General features: G+C 40.1%; 1 long non-coding RNA gene and 1 pseudogene across 1 annotated transcript; both read left to right on the top strand.

Annotated features, from left to right (window-relative positions):
- The first annotated feature begins 720 nt into the window (after nt 1-720).
- Nucleotides 721-16,675, top strand: LOC111827618. Its single transcript, XR_002831244.1, has 3 exons — nt 721-876; nt 15,190-15,260; nt 16,653-16,675. It is a non-coding gene; the product is annotated as an uncharacterized LOC111827618 (long non-coding RNA).
- Nucleotides 16,676-19,487: 2,812 nt separating this feature from the next.
- LOC102432236 lies at nt 19,488-19,980 on the top strand (annotated as a pseudogene).
- The last annotated feature ends 239 nt before the right edge of the window (nt 19,981-20,219 follow it).

The following is a 20,219-nucleotide window of genomic DNA, read 5'->3' as shown; positions in this document are numbered from 1 at the left end:
GGGAAGGGTTGGCGCCGCGCGGGATGGGCTCGCGCGCCTGGGGGGCGGGGCCTGGGGGCGGGGCTTCGCGGAGACCACGCCCCCGAAGCCCGGGCCACGACCGCCCGGCGCGGACCTAGTCCGACGGCGAGGACCGCCCCGCGCCCCGAGTGAGACCTGTTCTGGGGGCCGAGCTCCTCCCCGCCGCCTTCCTATTTGCTGTAGAGCCGACAAGGGTCGTGGGGCCCCGTCCCTGGGCTGCCTGGGCATGGGCTCCCCTCTTTCTAGCCCCCCTGCGCCCTGACATCCTCCGCGTTGGGAGTGCGAGTTCTGCATCCAGCTCTAGGGCTCCATTTCTCTAGACCCAGGGCTGGCCGAGGGGGCTGGGGGGGACGGGGACCTGACGGAAGGGAGACCGCGGTGATGGGCTCTGGTCCTCGACCTTCTCGCCGTCGTAGTAACTGCAGGCTCGTCGACTGTGCAGCCGCCATGCTGTATTTCAGGGCAGTCGGGCCCTTCCCTGGCTGCACAGGTGCCCCTCGGAGCAGGGACTTCCTCTGGCTGATGGATTCTATTCTTCCAATAGTAGTTGTTCTGTGATATTTTAACATCCTCTGGCTGACTGCGCTGAGCCCAGGGTCTTGCATGAAGGGGGCGCTCCTGGGATGTTGGCGGAATGAATGAATCCTGGAGTGTCCAGGCTTTTGGCTAACAGGATATTTCCATGCAAGGACTTCCCAGATACAAAGCTTAAGCTGTGAGCAAATGCAAAGGTGGAAGAGGAACGGTAACTTTCTGAAGAAAAGGAGGCACATCTTGTCAACCTTGATTATGGAATTGGCAGCATGGTATTCGTTTTGTGAAAGAACTGTAATACAGGCCCCCTCCACATACAAGGTATTTCTACTTTCTAAACATTATTATCGAAAGAAAGCCAGTTTTCACTCTTTCAGACTGAAACGTGTACATTACTCAAGAACTGATTGTTCAAGTTATACGTTGACCAGATTCCCCAGGACCCAGGCGGCCTCAGAGCATGTTTTCAACCCAGTTTTTTATGAATATTTAAATTTTTTTATTACTAATATTAGTGATTATAGCCTATTCGCAATTCAAAACAGTATTTTTTAAGCAAACGTAAATAGGCAATCCCAAGACCAAATAAACTTTATTTTTTAAAAAAGTATACTCTAATACCTAGGGGTACTGGACTGGTCAATTTAAAGAGAGTACTGCTATTTATACCCTGGAATATACTAGGAGATGGGAGGGTGTTTTCATTCTAAACTCATAACCATCTGATTGAGGTTATTTTACTGATGAAGCCTTTTATCGCTCTAATGTCATAAAATACCCAGGAAGCCACAAATATTACTCAAAGTTTGTTCTGAAATTCCTATAGCTCCAGATTGCTATTTTGTGTAAAGTTTAGAAATCTGTGACCCATGTGGTCCAGACTTAGAGCAATACCATATCCAAAAAACCACAGGCAAGCACCTGAAATCTAATTATGAAATAACTTTTTAAAGTTCTCATACCCTGAACACTGTGAAGCAGATAAATAACAACACATCTTAAACACTTCTCTTTTTCCTCCTCCGCTGTTCTCGCACAAGGTCACTGCTTGCGTGCTTTCAAAATGTGGCCAGTTCTCTAGCCCTGGCTTCTGTGCTTCAGATCTTTTCCCCCAGCTCTCTTTCCTTCTGAGTCAGAATCACAAAAGCCCCAAAGAATTGTTCTATCAAGGCCGGACCCTCCTCTGTAGGAAGCTGGAAGAGAGAAGCAGATTTGATACAAACAATTACATAATAATATGTACTTTTCCTTTCACAGCTGATTCCTTCTAAATATTCACTAAGATCCTGTGTCAATAGGTCTAGTTGGCTTTTAGCATAAGCGGTTTCTTTCGAAAATGAGCCGCCTTAAATAGGGCAGGGGCTTTACAATCACACACATCTTGTGGTTGTATCCCAAAGTCACAGCAAACACGATTCACACACAATCTCCAAAACTAAGAATAGCTTCCTGTAACTCTTTAACATCTGTTATTCCTTTAAGTTTAGAGATGTTCAGTATTAAAAACAATAATCTCAGGTACCATCTTCTTACTGCACATGTCAAGTTGGAATCTGGACAGAGTTCTGTTATGTAATTCAGGGAAAAGTGTGCAGCCTTTGGGGACCGTGGGATCTGAAACCTTTTCATTCTAAAAACATTTCAATATATATCTTCAGAGTTTTCCAGGACTTAACCAATTGTCTAAGTGAAAATAAATTGAATCTATTTTCTTTGTTTCAATTTCTTAAATACCCATAAACTGGCAGTGGTTAAAAAAAAACAAGCATAAAGAAAATTTGTAATCTCCATTATTTTCTCCATTACATCATGCAATGAAATGACTTCCAAAAGTCAAAACACAAACTCTCTTGATGAATGAGGCAATGGAAATTGGACACACTAACTTCCCATTTTGAGTTGTATTAACCGGTGAAACTCCATCCTGCCCGAAGTGTGCCCCAAACATGTCCCATCTCTTTCTGAAAATATGTTGAGCCAACTTCTCAGATATTTTGTTGGTAGTTGGTTAGGATTTGGTCATTTGTGTGACCTAGGTTGGGAAAATGTATAGATGGGCCGAACACTCAAGTAGAGCTCCGTATTAAAAACTGGTATAAAATGTCCCCGCTGGTTAGGAGAGGTACCATTATTGTAGAATTCCTTTGACAACACTCTCTTATGCTCCAAACCAGCAGAGAAACTGAATTTTATTAGCAAGTAGTGTCATAATTCCTACCCTTATTCCATGGAACAAAATTGGGAATAGAATTATATTCAATTAGCAAAAGTTTCACAAATATTATAACAAAAAGAACTGTTTTGAAATATACTAGTAACTGTTAGGGTTCTCCGGAGAAACAGAACCAATAGGATGCATATATGGAGAGAGAGAGTTCTTTTTAGGAATTGGCTCATGAAATTATGGGACCCGGCAAGTCTGAAATCTGTAGGGCAGGCTGGCAGGTGGAAAACCCAGGCAAGAGTTGAAGTTGCAGTCTTGAGTCCAAAATCCATAGGCAGGATTTCGCTTACTATCTTAATGAATTAATATTCATTCTACTCCAGAAAACCTCAGTTTTTGCTTTTAAGGCCTTCAAGAGATTGAGGCCTACCCTCATTATTGAGGGTCATCTCCTTTATATAAAGCCTATCCTATATAATAATGAGGTAATATGCAAATTGACCATCACATCCTCGCACAAGATGGCCGCCCCCATGGTCACAAGATGGCCGTCACAAGATGGCTGCCCCCATGGTCACAAGATGGCCTCCACAAGATGGCTGCCCCCATGGTCACAAAGATGGCCGCCACAAGATGGCTGCCCCCATGGTCACAAGATGGCCTCCACAAGATGGCTGCCTCCATGGTCACAAGATGGCCTCCACAAGATGGCTGCCCCCATGGTCACAAGATGGCCTCCACAAGATGGCTGCCCCCATGGTCACAAAGATGGCCGCCACAAGATGGCCCGGCAAGGGAGGGCAGTTTTGGGGACCAGGCCTGCAGAGAGGGCAGTTGGGGGGAACCAGGCCAGCAGGGAGGGCAGTTGGGGGCGACCGGGCCCTGCAGGGAGGAGGAAGTTAGGGGGGATTAGGCTTGCAGGGGAGGGCAGTTGAGGGGGACCAGGCCTGCAGGGGAGCAGTTAGGCGTCAATCAGGCTGGCAGGGGAGTGGTTAGGGCGTGATCAGGCTGGCAGGCAGAAGTGGTTAGGGGCAATTAGGCAGGCAGGTGAGCTGTTGGGAGCCAGAGGTCCCAGATTGGAGAGGGTGCACAAATTCTGTGCACCGGTCCTCTAGTTGATTATAAATGTCAATCACATCTACAGAATACCCATTACTGCAACTTCTAGTCTAGTGTTTGACCAAACAACTGGGCACCATGCTCTAGCCCAGTGATGGCGAACCTATGACACGCATGTCAGAGGTGACATGCGAACTCATTCTTTTGGTTGATTTTTCTTTGTTAAATGGCATTTAAATATATAAAATAAATATCAAGAATATAAGTCTTTCTTTTACTATGGTTGCAAATATCAAAACATTTCTATATGTGACACGGCACCAGAGTTAAGTTAGGGTTTTTCAAAATGCTGACACGCCAAGCTCAAAAGGTTCGCCATGACTGCTCTAGCCCAAGTTTACACATAAAATTTAACCATCAACCTTCATGCAATAGTATTTCCTCAGAGGCACAAAATAAGTAGGTTTAAATATATAAATCCCCTAGTGAACAACATAAAGCATGCTTTCATTAAGAAAACAAGTCCCCTTGTTTTTACTTTTCTTCAGGTGTGTGGTGGTGGGAAGGGTGGGGATGGAAATATAGGATTGTATGTCAGTTTTCAGGAGTCCTCTTCTGCATAACCATGTCAAATATTTGTGCTACAGCATTGGGAACAGTGCATCTATTAGGCTCAAACAATGATCAAATATTGCTCACAATCTTTGGAAGGTAGAGATGTGAACGACCTGCATATTGTAAATTGTATTATAAATTAAGTGCCACAAGAAGATATAAAGGCAATAGTGTTGTCCTATATAATAAAATCCTAATATGAAAATCGACCAAACTGCGGAATGAACGGTGGAACAATCGATTGCTATGATGCACACTGTCCACCAGGGGGAAGACACTCAACAAAGGAGCTGCCCCCAGCCCGCAGGCCCCAGGCTGGCCAAGGCGGGTGCCAGCGGGGATCCCCAGATCGCCCCACCAGTTGCCCTACAGATTGGCCCTGATCACCGGCCAGGCCTAGGGACCGTACCCATGCACAAATTTTGTGCACCAGGCCTCTAGTAGTTATATAAAAAACTTTCTGTCAGCTGAAAGGAAGTTTCCTAAAGTTGTGAGCGCAGCATTGCAAACCTTCCTTAGTACTTTTTCAATACAATCATGTAGAGGGGGAGAGGACGTAAGCATAAGGAAGTTGCTTCGAAGGCAGAGTCACTCCTTTTTATGTGGGCAATGTCAGTTGCACCACAGAGATGGCTAGAATTACTGAAATTCACACAGCAAGTCCTGACACTGGATGGCCTAATTAGGGTGATTATGGATAAGGTTTAAAAAATCTGCTTTGTCAGCAGATGATCCAATGAACTGTTACCATAAAGAGCATGTTCCCACCCCACACCTGGCCCAAGAGAAACTCAAAACATGGAGCTAAAGTTACCACATTAATAATTATTTGTGATGTGGTTGGCAAAAATAGTTTGTCATTGTATTTATAGGAGTACTCACTTTAAGCAGATGATTGCAGCAAGTCAAGTTTTTCTCCACCTTGTAGGAAGGTTTCAACAACTCTTACTTTTTTGTGTGATACAAAAAGCATATATAGAGAGATTTATGACACAGAGGTGGGTTTTTTTTCTTAGTGTTTTTTTTTTTTTTACTAGCCTAGAACAGTCACAAGTACTTCTTTCTTTTCAGACGGAAAGTTAGTAAGAATAATAAACTAGCTATGGCTCATATCAGTAGCAACAAATGAAACACAATGGGGCAGTATGTGTGGAAGGAAACAGAGTAGAACAAAGTTCTTGTGTTCATATTTTTCTGTTTTGTTTTGCCTTTGTTTTACATTGCAAACATATAAATACTGAATTTTCATAGTGTCAAGGAACCAAAGTGAATTGGAAGAATAATACTCCACCAGATGTTCAGCATAAATGTCATATATATAGTTCTAGGATGCTAAAATATATCAGAACAACTACTATTGGAAGAATAGAATTCATTAGTCTTTTGATATGGGTGCATAACTTATGCAAATTTCAATGGGCTTTTTCAACTATATGATCTGTGTTTAATTTGGAAGACCTTACATTAGTGATAACTCTTTATTTTGGATTTTCAGTGATAGCATGGATTTCATTCAATTTCATTATTTTTAAGACAGGTAACTCATTAAGTTCATAAATAAATATTTTAAAACTATTTGGTTAATGGGATCCTTCATATATTTGTATTTACAAATCAGAAAAAAAAAACAATCTAGGAGAGACTTTCGAAAAGGAGTAAGTCACAAAGCACTGGTCTTCTCTCTTCACACTCATTTCCTCAGTGTTTGAACTAATCACCTTCTGGCTTTGAACACTTGATGTGAGCGGACTTCCTAATTAATAGTTCCAGCTCCAGATAATTCTCCGAACCCCAGACTTGTGCATCCAACAGCTTAAAGCATAACTTCACTTAGATGTCTAATAGGCATTTCATTCATAACATGTCCCAAGATGAACCCTTCTTTGCCCCCACCTCTCACCCTGCACTACATTTACTCCTTAATTGTTTGTTATCTCATCTCAGTACAATTCTTCTACCCTTGGCTCAGGCCGATGATTTTGGAGTCAACAAACTCCTTCCTCTCTTTGCCAACATCCAACAGGCCATCGATGAGCAAATCTTCTTGACTCATCTTTTGATTTTCAACTGTTTTTGGCCCACTCCAATGGCCATACAATGTTCTGCAGGCCACACAGTAGTTGCCACCTCATTTACCTTCTTCCAATCCATCCTCCTCACTTCTTGTCATAGTCTCCTACTACACTCTCCTCTCATTTCAATCCGGTGTCATGATCTACATTAGTTTCCTATCGCTACATAACAAATGACCACAAATTGTCACAAATTAAGCAGCTTAAAACAATACAAATTTATTATCCCACAGTTCTGTAGGTCAGAAGTTGGGTTGGCTTGGTTGTTTTCTCGTTTTTTTGGCAAAATCCCATGCCTGATTTTTGTAGGACTGAGGTCCCTGTTCCTTGTTGGCTGTCAACGACAGGCTGTCCTTAGCTCCAGAGCCCTCTCCCTGGGCTCTGCTCATGGGACCTTACATTTCAGTCAGCAACAGTGCATGGTATTCTTCTCACACTTGGAATTTCTGATTTTCCCTCCTGCTGAATCTGAAGTGAACTGAATTTGAGAAAAGGGAGACATCACATGTAGACATTAAGACATTTGTTGAAAAAGTAATACTATATTAAGAGCATAATATAAATATGAACAGTAAAATGTATTAATCCACTAAATAGATTTACATTGGCGTTGTAGGTTCTTTAGCTGAAATATAGAACTGACAATGTTTTCTTAAGGAAAGGGAGATTATGACACGTAAAATCATGCAGAATTCAGTGGTAAATGGTTTAGTATAGTTTAATAGTTTGTTGCTTTTATAACCTTAGGTTATAAAAGAAAAGAGTTGAACTGAAAATGTCATGCTCTTACCCAATTTCATTGCCCCACGGCTTTCCACGCTCTTTTCTTTTTGTTGGCCAGCACACTACTTCATTTTAAGCCAAGTATTTGAAAGTGTCAAATGAAAGTACTGCTGCAGCCAGGTGGCAGCTCCCTTTGTTTTTACTTGCGTGTGAGTTAGCTTCACAGATGTCAACTTGTATTCTTTTTTAATGAAATAATTTCTATGAATTCCAAATACACTAAAATATTGCCAGAATTACTTTGAAAAACTTAGTGTACAGTAATAAATGCAGACTCCAGCAACAGTTCAAGTAGATCAAATATCCATTCTCAAAGAGCTTAGGGGATCAACATGATAGTATTAACAATTTTAGCTTTTTAAAAAAATTCACTGTTGGTATTGTTTTTATTTTATCCAATTCTCTACAGGTTATCATTTTACATATTTCTCCACCTTACTGCCATCTATGACACACTATAAACTAAGGACATTTGTTTGTGTTGCCAAGCCACCCCCAGGTACAATAGACTAGACACATTGAATATGCTAACAACAATGGGAAGATGAGATTTATTGTACACTATTTCAAAAATGTCTGAATTTGGGTAAAAATAACTAAAGTATTTCCAGAGTCAGAGTGGACTATTTGAAGTTAACAAAATTCACACATCCCTCCAAGAGTAAAAGGTCTGTAGGTTAAGGTTGGGGCCTGAGTTAATAAATCTATGAAATATAATGTTTAAGGGTTCAGAGGGAAACTTAAGAGAATACAATGTGAATTAACAGCCTTAGGAAAGTTCAACAATGGGAAGAACCATGAAAAGAACTAGTTAAGAAAAAACACAGATAAGGAAAGAATGCAGAATTACAGGGTTGCATATTGGTGTTGGAGGCTCAGCTAAAAAGGGCTTAGGACAAACTGGTCAAGGTTTCCCAAGGGCAACATTTAAGGGACACAAGCCAAGTTGGCAATTCAGTTGGTCATTAGTAGTATAACTTCTACTTAAAACTAAAGGGAACAGATTTGGGTCAGAGCCTGTGTCTATAGGTAGGAAGGGTTTGAAGAAGGGAGCTTAAATTCTGGCTTGAACAATGGTCAAGATGGCTGCAAGGTTTAAATCTAATTTTTTAAACCTATGCTAAAGTATTTGTATACTATGAGACTACACCTGGAATATTCTTTAACTCTATGAAGCTTATATTTCAAAATGTTCTCACACACACGAGTAAAGATTAGTGGGTCTTTTGGACTGATGGTATGTTCTGCGATAAAGTGAACAGAAGAGGAAGAAAATGTCAAAAGTGCATGAACCCAAGAGTATTATCTTCAGAGGAGAGATTTTATCTCTCTAAAACTCGACATCATAGTGGAGCCCTATAAGGAGGATCTGCCATTTGGAACCTGCCTGGGGCAGAATAAGGTAGGGGTACCTCATTCTGTCATAGCTAAATTTATGATATGCTACTTGTCTTTCTCTCTCTGACTTATTTCACTCAGCATAATACCCTCTATGTCATTCATGTTGTAAATGGCAAGATTTCTTTTTTTTTAATCACTAAGTCATATTTCATGATATATAGGTACCACTTCTTCTTTATCCATTCATCTATTGATGGATATTTAGGTTGCTTCCATATCTTGGATATTGTAAATAATGCTGCAATGAACATATGGATGCATATGTCTTTTTGATTTAGTGTTTTTGGTTTCTTCAGATAAATACCCAGAAGTAGAATTGCTGGTTCCTTTGTCATCTCTTGTTATAGCCTTTTTAAAAAAATTATTTATTGTCTAAAGTTTTACATATGTCTTCTCCCCCCCGCCCCGCTTGAACCCCCGTCTTCTCCCCCCCCTCCCCGCCGCAGCCATTCCCACTCTGGGCAAGGCCCCACTGCCCCAGAGTCTGTGTTCATTGGTTATGCTAATATGCATGCAAAGTCTATTTTGTCTGGTATAAGTATTGCTACCCCAGCTTTTTTTTTTTTTTCCATTTTTATGCAATATCTTTTCCATGTGTCTTTGGAGCTGAAGTGAGTCTCGTGTAGACAGCATATGTGAGGGTCTTGTTTTGTTATCCACTCAGCCATCATATGTCTTTTAATTGGAGCATTAATCCATTTGCATTTTAAACTGCTGACAGATATGTATTTATTGTCATTTTATTATTCATATTTTAAATCTTTTTTTGTTCTTTATCTTAAAGAAGACCCTTTAACATTTCTTGTAATATTGGTTTGTTGATGAACTCCTTCAGCTTTTTCTTGTGTGGGAAACTCTATCTGTCCTTCGATAGCTCTGCTGGGTAGAGTAATCTTGGTTATAGGTCCTTGCTTTACATCACTTTGAATATTTCATGTCAATCCCTTCTGGCCTGCAAAGATTCTGTTTTCTATCTTCGTTTTTATGTTTCCTGTCTATTTGTTGAAGTTCTCAATGAGTTCATCTATTCTTCCCCAAAGTTCATTGAGCATCTTTATAACCAGTGTTTTGAACTCTGCATCTGGTAGATTGTTTGACTCCATTTTATTTAGTTCTTTTTCTGGAGTTTTGCTTTGTCCTTTCATTTGGGACATGTTGTTCTTTTGTTGTTGTTATTGTTTTTGTCACCAGGATGGGGCAAACAGTGTGAGCCAGGTTGATGGAAGACTTAGATATGGGGCACACCTGCTGGCTCTGTGGCAGGGCGGGGGGTGGGGGGGGGGGAGCTCAGCAAAGGAACAATGGCCTCTGCCAGCACTCTAACAATTCTGCTCCTTCCCGTATATCCCTGGCACCTTCTGACATGCTGCCCAGCACTGGACCTCAGAGCGATTCTGACATGCTGCCCCAGCACTGGACCTCAGAGCAAGTGAGTTCAAATAAGTCTGTGCATGGGCCCTTTAAGAGAAAGGTCGGAGACTCCAGCAGCCTTTCTTCTCACTCAGTCACAATCCTCGCTGATTTTTATAGCCAGAAATTATGGGGACTTCTCTTTCTGGCTCTGGAACCCTGGACTGAGGGCCTAGTGGGGGTCTGGGACCCCTCACTCCTCAGGGGGCCCCTCCCAGCTGATATATCCCTCCTGAATTTTATCTACCACATGTGGGTTTGGGACTAGCCCATTCTACATCTTTGCCCTTCCTGCTGTATGAAGCTTCTACTGTATTACAGTAGTTATAGGATTTTTGTTCAGCTAGACTTCAGGAAGTTCTGAATGATGGTTATTCTGTAGTTTAGTTGTCGTTTTGATGTGGTTATGGGAGGATGCAAGTACCATATTTACCTATGCTACCATCTTGATCGGAGCTTCTAGCTATAGGATTTTCATACATGTTTTTTATCTGGTTGAGGAAGTTCCTGTCTAGTTGTATTTTCTGAGGTAATATGAAAACTACAAAAGTAATTGCTTGGCACAAATTGAATAATTCAAATATTGTATCAATTATGTTCTTCAATCTTGATGTATTATCTTTTCAGTAAAATGTTCAATAATACCTGAGTCCCTTCTTGTTTTGGACAGAAAGAAACCACATTTGCTAAGGTAAAAGGGGGATTATTTGATCATGGAAATGAGAGTTGTGCTCAGAGACTTATGATGCCATCAGGGCCCAGTTTCTATCTCCCAGGATCTCTGGCCTATAGTTCTGGCACCATTCTTAAACATCATCTCATCTTGTTATGGTAAAAATAGCCAGCAACTCCAGATCTTATGACTTCTCATACTGAAGGACACCAGAAAAGAGTGTCTCTGTCCTGGAAGTCTCAGCAAAAGTTTTATGGTGCCCTGGCAGTGTGGCTCAGTGGTTGAGCATCAACATAGGAACCAGGAGGTCACGGCCTGGTCAGGGCACTTGCCTGGGTTGCAGGCTCAATCCCTGTAAGGGTCATGCAGAAGGCAGCCTATCGATGATATTCCTCTCTCATCAATGTTTCTATTTCTCTATCCACCTCCCTCTCTAAAAATCAATAAAAGAAATATAAAACAAAACAAAACAAAAAACTGCTCTCTGGCAATCTAATTCTAATCTCTACAACATTCTCCACCTCTTTTCAGAACTCATTATGTTCTTGTCTCAAAGTAAACTTGGCTTTTCCTTGACATCATTACTTCTCAGGCAGCTTTTTCTAGAAGATACCCACCATTCTTTCTTCATCTGTATCACTTGGCCAGGAGATGGTATTCACTTAGACCTTCATTGTCACTTCCAAATCTTGACTTTCCAATCATATAAAAAAAAAATCTCTTTCTTTGAGTTGTATGATACTCAACTCTAACACCCACAACTCTGCCTTAACTAATCTGGTCACTTTCACTATCACTGAGGATGATGACAAGTAGTTCCTCAACAAGAAGAATGTGAAATGAAAATGACCTCCCATGTCTTCCAGTCTCTCAGTACCTCTTTCTGGAAACAACTGTGATTACCAATTTTTTTAATTTCTTCCAGAGATATCTTATGCAGATATAATCATGGGCATATAATTTATTTATATACACAAATGGTAGAATATTCTATACACTAATCTGAATCCTTTTTTTTTCCTTTTTGCTTAACAAAATACTTAGAATATTTTTCTTATCAGTAAATACAAATCTTCCTATTTTTAAAATATGTTTTTTATTGATTTCAGAAAGAGGGAGGGAGATAGACAGATAGGAACATCAATGATGAGAGAGAATCATTGATCGCCTACCTCCTGCACGTCCCCTACTGGGGATTGAGCCCACAACCCAGGCATGTGCCCTGACTGGGAATCAAACAGGCAACCTCCTGGTGCATGGGATGATGTTCAACCAATTGAGCCACACTGACGGGGCTCAAATTTTCCTTTTTTTAAAAAAAGTCTCTGCCATTGTAAATAAGGCTGCCTAAAATAACATTTTACCTATGTCAACCTTTATATTTGCAAGTTATTTGTGGCATCAGTTCTTAGAATTGAGATTGCTGGGTCAAAAGATACTTACTTTTTTTACATTGTAGTAGGTATTGACAAAATTGCTCTTGGTAGGCTGTGTGCTCATTTACACCCATCAGCAATGTTTGAGTCAGTTTCCAATTATCCTTGCCAACACCATATTTTATTCATTTCTTTCACCTTTGCCAATTTGATAATTGAAAAATGTTTCATAGACATTTTAATTTGTGATTTTCCTACTTTGAGTGAGGATGCTTATCTTTTCAAATGTTTAACACTGTATTCCCTTTCCTGTGAATTGTTAGCCATCTCCTTTGCCTATTGCGATATTGTGATTTATAACAAGAAATATACTTTGGTCTTGGTTCCTGTTTTGGGCACTGAGCTCCTAAAATCTTTGGAATTTCCTAAGCGATAAGAGCAACATATGTATTTTTATGATGTTAATGGTGACTTTTGGCACTTAAGATTGGGGGCTGGTTGCCTGGAGAACCAAACACGTGATTAGAGGGTTGGATCTTTCAGTTTCACCCCCTCCAGGCCTCCAGCGAGGGCCGAGGAAAAGGACTGGAGATTGAATCAATCAGCATTTACCAATGATTTAATCAATTATGCCTATGGAAGCCTCCATTAAAACCCAAAAGGACAAGGTTTGAAGAGTTTCTGGGTTGCTGAACCAGAATTCTTCCAGGTGCCACAGTGCTGGACCGCAAACTCCACAAAGACAGAAAAAGCTCCTTTGCCCTATGTATCTCTTCATCTGGATGCTAATTGTATCCTTTAATATCCTTTGTAATAAACCCATAATCTAGTGAGTAAACAGGTTTTCCAGGTTCTGTGAGCTGCTGTAGCAAATTAATTGAACCCAAGAAGGAGGTTGTGGGAACCTGATTTATAGCTTTTTGGTCAGAAGCATGAATAAAAGCTAAGCTTGTGATTGGCATCTGAAGTTGAGGGCTGTTTTGTGGGACTGAGCCCTTAACCTGTGGAATCTGGTGCTCTCTCTGGGTAGATAATGTCAGAATTAGTTGAACTATGGAACACACAGCAGATGTCAGAGAACTGCTTGGTGGTGTGGTGTGCCACATGATAGAATTCAGAGCAGAGCCCTTACCTATTTCCTCATTTTATTGCAGGTCTTTATATAATAAGGAAATTAGACCTCTACTGAGATGTGAGGTGCAATATATTTTTTCCTAGTTTGTTGAATCACCATTTGGTTTTGGTGTTTCTTGTGTAGAACAATTTTATTTAGATATTGTTTCGTTGATCAATCTTTCCATTTTGCTATTGCTATTTTATATTATACCTATACTTCCCCTATTTTGAGATGATTTTAAACAACTTCTGTACTCCATGGTGAATATCTTATATAATAAAGCCTAATATGCTAAGTGCTGACCATTAGTTTGACCATTTGACCAGTTGCTATGACACACACTGACCACCAGGGAGCAAATGCTTCGACCAGTAGGTTAGCTTGCTGCTGGGGTCTGGCCAATTGGGACTGGGTGAGACGGACCAGACCAAGCCCTGGAGCCCTCCCGCGGTCCCTCCCTGGCCCCAATGGTGCACCAGTGGGGTCCCTCGGCCTGGCCTGCGCCCTCTCGAAATCTGGGACCCCTTGGAGGATGTCAGAGAGCCGGTTTTGTCCCAATCCCCACAGGCTAAGCCAAGGGACTCCACCAGTGCATGAATCTGTGCACCGGGCCTCTAGTAGTTAATAATACTGTATTGCATATTTGACAGTTACTAAGAGAGTAGATCTTAAAAGTTTGAATCACAAGAAAAAAAATTGTAACTATGTATAGTGATGGACATGAAGTGGACTTGTGGTGATCATTTTGCAACAAATATAAATATCAAATTATTATGTTTTGTACCATAAATTAATGTTATACTCCGTATGTGTTAGGGTTTGACGGGGACAGGGACTGTGAAAGAATTCACAACTATAAGCAGAGATGCAGAGAGGAAGTTTACTGTCCTTTCCACAAAGGGAAAGGGCTAAGTGGTACTGCTAATCAATACAGGGCAAGAAACAAAAAGTGGCTTCTCTTTTTAAAGAGTCTTGGCTGCTGTTTCTAGGTGACAAAGAAGGGAGGAGGATTGGGTGCTGAAGTTGAGTTGTTTGTTTTTCAGGAGATAGTCCTGAGGATGTCCTAGGGAGGTGTCTTATCAGTATTTTTCCCAAGCTTGTAAAACATGCTTAAGAGCAAAAGTTATAAAGAGTTCAAAAGAGGCTTGTCTGAAGGGGTGGGGATGAGGGGTGGGGAGGGAACTTTCTACTAACTAGAGACTCCTTGGTATGAATTATCCCTGAGTTCTGAAAACAGCAGGGAGGAGGTGGATGTAAGAATGTAGCCTTGAGAGTAGTTTATCTTGTCCCTCAGTTTGAACCAGAAGAGCTAACAATCTTGGCGTTTAATTACCACGTGGCCTTCTCACAAATTGTGGAAGGCCACAGCAAAGAAAAAGAAAGGCCTTTTCCTGTCCTTACCATATGTCAATTATACCTCAATTAAAAGAAAAAGAAATTCACATTAGTTTTGGTAGAAAAGAAGTACTTAAAATTTATTTCATTTTTTTAAAACTTGATTAAGGAGCTTCCCAAAATTCCACTTAATGTGGATTTTGTCAGTAAATGTCAACTAAGAAAAAAATTTTTTTCATCTATTACTTCAATTTTTATGTGTTTAATTATAGACACAAATCTTTGGTCCATATAGAATCCTAGTCTTTCTAACTCTTGCCACTATGGGGGAATCACTTCAGTGTAAAGGACCTTCTCAACTTTCTACCCACTACCGTCTTTGATCTCCTGTGCTCAGATAGCCACCTCCCTTCAGACCTCTCTTTAGCATATCTCAGAACTTCTCATCACCTATGAGACCCTTCTCCTTTTCCAAAATCCTAAAACTCTCACATTCCACTTCCTCATTATGATCTCTTATCCTTCTAGGACCCTTGCTTCCTTAATTTGATTGCAAATTTATAATAGTTTTATCAAGATTTCTGACCCTTAATATCTCTCTTTTTTCTTATATTGTCTGCCCTTCCTAGGTAGGACCACATAATGATTTTCATGAGCCCTAAACATTTTTTCCTCCATTGGCTTCTTGCTCAATAAAAAAGTAAGTTATATTTTACAATTGCACTTATATAAAGATAAATATATTTACATATATATTTAACCTTTTCTTTGCCTTAGTTTATTTTTCTTCTGTTTCTAAAAGAAAAAACATTTTTGTGGGCTCTAAAGCTCTGTGGCTTAAACATCATTCAGCCCTGCTCCTAGGCACTGATTTACTGCTTTGATCACTTTCTCAATGGTCAAAGCAGTAAATCAACACCATCCCCTGCACTTTGGCCCCTTGTTTTCCTGTGTATTTGTACTGCTAAACCTCAAACCTATATGAATCTTCTGAGCCCTACTAGAGAAAAATTATAAAGGAGATTGGTGCCATCACAGTTTAAGGGTCCATGACATGAACTGAGCCCTCAACATGTTTAACTATTTTTCTACATGTTCCTGATCACTTATCTGTTCATTCCTCATGTTTGCTATTCCAAATCATTTAGCATTCTATTCAACTAAGAGAAAATAAAGCATGCACTCTTTTAACTCTCCATTCTTCCATATTCTGATTAGCCTTGGCTGGGTAAGAAAACATTCCAAGATTCAGTGGCTTAAAACAAAAATTATTCTTCTCTTAAGATTTTGTGGATTGACAAGCACAGCTGGGCAGTTCTCGTTTTGGGTCTCTTGTGTGATTGCACCTTAACCTACAGTCAGTTTGACCTATAGACAATTGAAGATTTGACCGAGTTGGATGCTCAAGATGTCACTCCCACATGGCTGGCAATTGCTGTTAGCTGTAAGCCAGGAGCTGGGGTGGGGCTGTCAACCAGAGTACCTACATGGGCCCTGCCTTTCTATGTGCCTCCATGGTGGCTGGGTCTGCAAAGGAGAGGCCCAAGAGCAAGCATTCCAAATCCGGGTCATAAGCCATGGAAGTCCCAGAATGTCAATTCTACTGCATTCTATTGGTCAAGAAAATCACTAAGAAAAACCTACATTCAAGGGTAAGAGAAGGACTCCATCTTTCGATGGAGGAGTGGTACAGTTACATTACCAAAGAACATATGGATGGAAAATACAATCTGCCATATGTAAAATAGGTTGCTTTTATACCCGTTTTTACTTTCTTCATTCCCATCTCCGAGGACATGATATCTATCTGTTCATAGCTGATTCTTAACATAACAGCTAGCTTGTGCTTAGCCTTTCAGAGACCTCATTTTATTAAATATCTCTCCTCTTATGTGTTCAGTCTTTTTCCTCTACTGGCTATGTTCTTATGAATATCCTCAAGTCTCCTTTAAGAATAAAAAATTTATCTTTGTCTAGTATTCCACGCTAAATAATTGCCTTATATTTCTCTATGTACAAACATGATTTTTGAAAATTGGGTCTGTCATTGATTTTATCTTTCCCATTCACTACTCAATCTACTGCATACTAGATATAGACTGCCATCCCTAACACATATTGAAACTACTCTTGTGGTTACTGAAGACTTCATAATTCCCTAATCCAACAGGTACTTTAAAATCTTTATCTCAACATTTTGGTAATATTTAAAGATTTAAATATTTAAATATTTATTTGGTTATTACCTTGTACTTGAAACGATGTATAGGCTTTTATGAATCCACTACTGATTTTTTATATGACTTCTTGGCTTTATAGTAGATAGTGAAGTCTTAGAGAATGAAAGGAAAGAATAGGATAGTATGTTAATTCCCCATGGCTTTGTAATACTACACACTTGGTGGTCTAAAACAATAGGAATTATTTATTCTTTCTCAGTTACAGAGGCCAGAAGTCCAAAATCAGTAGCGCTGGGCTGAAATCAAAGTGTCCGCAGGGCTGTGCTCCCTTCAGAGGTTCTAAGGGAGAATAAATTCTCTTTCACTTTCAGCTTCTGATTGCTACTGGCATTCCTTACCTTGGGATCACTTCTGTTTTCAAGTACAGAATCTGTAAATCTCTCTGTTCAGTCTTCACGTTGCCTTCTTCTTGGTATGTATGTCAAACCTCCCCCCATCACTTTTTTCTTATAAAGACATATGTCACAGCATTTAGGGCCCACATAGATAATCCAGGGAAAACTCCTCATCTCAAAATCCCTAATTTAATAACATCAAATCCTTTTCCAAATAGGATAACATTTACAGGTCCCAGGTATTAGGGCATGGCTGTATTTTGGGGTCCCATTTCTTAGCTTAGCATAAATGAAGAAGAAAACTAACCTTGTAATTCAAAATGTTATGGAAGGTCATGGATAAACAGGCTGAGATGAGTGTAGCTAATATAAGCTAAAACATGAATTTCAAATGAACAATGGAAAGTATTATTATTATTATTATTATTATTATTATTATTGGGGTCAATTTGTTATTCCACTTACTTATGCATTCATTGGTTGATTCTTGTACAAGCCCTGACTGGAGATCAAACACACAATCCTGACATATCGGGGCGATGCTCTAACCAACTGAACTAAGCTGGCCAGGGCAGCAGTGGAAATTATTGAGGTACTTTTAAAAAAAAAACTTTTTAAAGGCTGGAAAACTCAGTTCAGAAGAATAAAAATGGCAACTCTTGCAGCTTGAAGGAAGAAGCTGTCATGGAATGGGCTGCAAGGGAAGGAATCAGGAAAAAAATATATTTCAGGTAAGATAGAAAGTAGCTTAGATGAGTACCTATCTTGACATAGCAGTTATAATGAAGTATTGTTAGTAAGCACTAAAAATCAATCTGAAACATAACTTGTTTAAACTAACAGTGATTGTACAAATCATTTATCATGGTTTCCAAACCACTATCTTAGAATAGATACTGTATAGTTAATGCATCATTAATTAATTAAAAGACTACTAAAATTCCAGACACTAGTGCTTGAGTATGCCCTTATTCAGGAACTTTAATTAAATAGAATCAATTGAATTAATGATCTAATGAAGGAAATGATCTTAAGCAAGACTTGCATTCTATTGCCGGAGAAAAATTGTCCCAGGAGACTCATTTGACCACTGACCTATCAAGATAAGCACACTTGCTTGTGTAACCAAGTAGTCATTCAGATATGGAGCTCCATAAGTCTAATTTATATACCTTTTTTTCTTCTTTAATTTTCATCTAAAATGATAAAAATTTAAAAAGCAATCAATTGTTAATAACAGTAAAATCATATTTCATATTACGTATCATGAATTTGCTTTGAAATGTGGGGAAAAGATTTTTAGTGTTGACCACGACAGACTGAAGTTCAAAAAGAGAAAAAGCCAAAAATGTACCATAATTGCTCCTGAAGTGGAGTCTATTATTGATTTCTTCCCCATCATCTCATCAAACAGAAAGTGAAGAGAGGAAAATACAAGTTCAGAGGGACTAGCTGCCCAGGTATTGGACAGGAGCGTTGAGTGAAAATTTCTGGCTCATTAAAAACATTTAAAGGAAGCAGCTTGTCCTCATGGAGGAATCATTATTCTCAGTTTGAGTTCATCCTCTGGACTTTTCACCTCTCCAGCAGGGCGCGTTCTGGGCAATTTCTAAGAAGTGCTTCTTTAATGGGAGGGATTTATGTTAAGTTGGTTCAGGAGAGGTAGACAATTGTGGAGCCTTTTTAATGGACTACAAAAGGCTGTCGAGTAATTAAATAGATTTCTTTTCCCTTAGACTGTTCCATGGTTTTAAAAACACTCCACTGAGCATGTAAAATCAATTTCCATTACTGGCCTTGACCTTTGCAGTTTTATAAACATGTTTTTTTCCTGGGTTTGGAATGTGGCTCAAAGGCAATAGTAGAAGACTAGATGAGATAAGTCGTTGTCATAAAAGTTACTGCTTTTACAGTAAAAGTCTTTTTTTTTTTCACACAGGCATTCATTCAACTGTGTATGTTATAAATATCATTACATAAACACCTGCTTCTTTATACTACATATGTATATGTGTATTTATATTGAAGGCAGGCTTTTTAATTTTTATTGCTCTATAATGAAAAAAAACCCACACAATTGGTTTTCTCTGCTAAAGGTATTTTTTCCTTTTCCATTGCAAGAAGGTAGCCAAGCCATTATGTTTCTTTGCCCCAGGGACTTTAGGTTGCTTGAATGCAAAGCAGATATCCCCAGAGGACAGCCATTCCTTTTTGTAGGTTCTGTTTTGGAACACTAGCCCATTGTGGGAATTATGCCACATCACCCAGAGTGGAGGAAAAGAAAGATAAGGGCTGGCTTTGCGGCCGCTGCCGCCACAGAGCCGCCCATGACCAGCCATAGTGAACCTCACCATGTTCTTCAGTGAGCCCTTGGACCGCGTCTCCTTTGAGCTGTTTGCAGACAAAGTTCCAATGACAGCAGAAAACTTCCATGCTCTGAGCACTGGGGAGAAAGGATTTGGTTATAAAGGTTCCTGCTTTCACAGAATTATTCCAGGATTTATGTGACACAGTGGTGACTTCACACACCACAATGGCACAGGTGGCAAGTGCATCTATGGGGAGAAATTTGAGGATGAGAACTTCATCCTGAAACATACAGGTCCTGGCATCTTGTCCATGGCAAATGCTGGACCTAACACAAACTGGTTCCCAGCTTTTCATCTGCGCTGCCAAGACTGAATGGTTGGATGGCAAGCATGTGATCTCCCGCCAGGTGAAAGAAGGCATGGATATTGTGACAGCCGTGGAGCGCTTTGGGTCCAGAAATGGCAAGACCAGCAAGAAGATCACCATTGCTGACTGTGGACAATTCTAATAAATTTGACTTGTGTTTTTATCTTAACCACCAGACCATTCCTTGTAGCTCAGGAGAGTACCCTTTCACCCTGATTTGCTTGGAATCCTATATAATTAAAGGCAAATATGCAAATTCTCCCCTTGACCGGGAGTTCTACTGAGAGTTCAACCTGGAGTTTGACCAGGGGGTGGGGCCCACTGGCCAACTGCCCAAGTCCCCTCCTCCCGGCCAGCTTGGCCCCAATTGGGGCGGGCCAGCTAGACCCCACCTGTGCACAAATTCAT

Source organism: Myotis lucifugus, unplaced genomic scaffold (genome assembly GCF_000147115.1).
Source record: "Myotis lucifugus unplaced genomic scaffold, Myoluc2.0 scaffold_193, whole genome shotgun sequence".
Classification (NCBI taxonomy): domain Eukaryota; kingdom Metazoa; phylum Chordata; class Mammalia; order Chiroptera; family Vespertilionidae; genus Myotis; species Myotis lucifugus.
This window is presented reverse-complemented; position numbering and strand designations above follow the sequence as displayed.